Raw genomic sequence first — 1818 nt, 5'->3', positions numbered from 1 at the left:
ATCTACACATTTTTATAATTGTAGTTTCTTATCTCCATTTTGGTAACCAGTAATATTACCGTAAATATATTTTGGTGCATGTGGTTCATGAAGTAAGATTATTATGTTATAGTACTATGTAAATTGGCAGAAGTCACTAACAGCATTTATTACCTTGGTACATCATACTGGTCTTGTTACTGTACCTTCACATTTATGTGGTCTTTCTGGCTAACCTTCCTCCTCCCAGTCTGGCTATATGGCCAATGCTTGAACCATTAGCCCACAGCAGCAACATTATCATGGCATGACCTAACAACATTGATTTACAGTATCAAGGTTCTGGTCCATAAACCTTTTGCTATAGTGACTTCAATGCTTGAAAAAGAATTTGTGAATAACCCAGATCTCCCAGGATGGCTAGCTCAAATAAGATAATAATGGAAAGAAGCAGCTGGTTGATTGTTACTTTCTGGACATTGGATAGAGAATCTTTCTACTTTTCCTCAAGTTTTCACATGTGCTTCTTAGTCTGTTCTTGGTGTATTCCAACCAGCCTCCTTGTTCTCCCAGCTCTTCTATGATTCCTGAGCCAATCTGATTAATTTTTGTGGCAATCCAATCAGAGTGCTCATTCCTCAGCCTGTCTGTGCCTTGCAGAATCAATGTCATTGTGATGATAGCAGATTCCTGTGCTCGTTCTCTAAGTTGTATGTGCTAATACTTCACATCTCCTTGGTCTCCAGGTGTGGCAGTCAGAGGTGTGCTGCTCATCTTCTGATGCAATTTGCCAAGATCCTTCTGTTAGTTTTGCAGATTAAACACCATGGGATTACAGAAAGATAGGGGTGAATACTGCAGCTCTTCCTCCATTTCTGCCAGTACTTCATTTGCTTTCTGGTACTTTTTAATCAAAATCTCTGTTAAGCTTCTTCTCTATGGTCTTGACTCAACCTGAGCAGTTGCTCTAGGGTCCCTCACTGGTTTTCATGATGGTTACAGAGAGCTTGGGTAGATTCTCAAAATGCTCCAAGGAGACAGCAGAGGTGGTCAAGGTACAAGTCAAAGTAGAGCAGTGGTCACTGAAGACTATGGGCACTGGGCCTGCACTTAGCCCAGGAAACAGCTGCCTAGTCTTGAAGCTGCCACCACTGCCTTTTGTTGTTCTTTTGACAAATTACCATTAAGTTAATGACTTAGAAAATGTAAATATATCTTATAGCTCTGGAGGCTATTGATGAAGCTGTGTTCCATCTGTAGACTCTAAGGGAGAATAAGTTCTCTTGCTTTTCCAGCTTTTGAAAACCACCTGAATTCTTTGGTTTATGGTTCCTTCCTCCATTTTCAAAGCTAAGCACAGCATTCCCAAATCTCTTTCAAACTGAATCTGATTGCCTATATCATTTAACAAGGACCCTTGTGATTATATTGGGCTTGCTTTGATAATGCTAGATAACCTTCCCATTTCAAGATTTCTAACATATCACATCTACAAAATACCTTTGTCAAGCAAGTAAATTTCAGGATATTAAAGGTGGATATCTTAAGGGAATGGGAGAGAGATGATTATTCTGTCTACCACAGTGCTCATAATGGATTCAAAACTCTACATCCATATAAGTGATGATTAGATATAATAAGTTTATTATTTTATTCTCCTAATCATGACATGTATTTTTGAGTACTTTTAAGAATTCCAAGACCTATTCAGGTCATGTTGTTTAATTGAAAAATGAATATTTACTACAACATATAAAACATTTTGACATTTTACAATTTATAGTTTCCATAATGCAACATACTCTTAAAGTTAGGTGAAGATAGATTACGTGTGTAAGC

At 37.8% G+C, this 1818-nt stretch overlaps 1 pseudogene; it reads right to left on the bottom strand.

Moving 5' to 3' along the window:
- Positions 1 to 340: 340 nt before the first annotated feature.
- Positions 341 to 907, bottom strand: LOC124077890 (vesicle transport through interaction with t-SNAREs homolog 1B-like; annotated as a pseudogene).
- Positions 908 to 1818: the final 911 nt, after the last annotated feature.

Source organism: Marmota monax, unplaced genomic scaffold (assembly GCF_021218885.2).
Source record: "Marmota monax isolate L192 unplaced genomic scaffold, Marmota_monax_Labrador192_F-V1.1 WCK01_AAM20220418_F8-fsc00027, whole genome shotgun sequence".
Taxonomy (NCBI): Eukaryota; Metazoa; Chordata; class Mammalia; order Rodentia; family Sciuridae; genus Marmota; species Marmota monax.
Note: the sequence above shows the minus strand (reverse complement) of the source record. Positions and strands in the feature narration are given on the sequence as shown.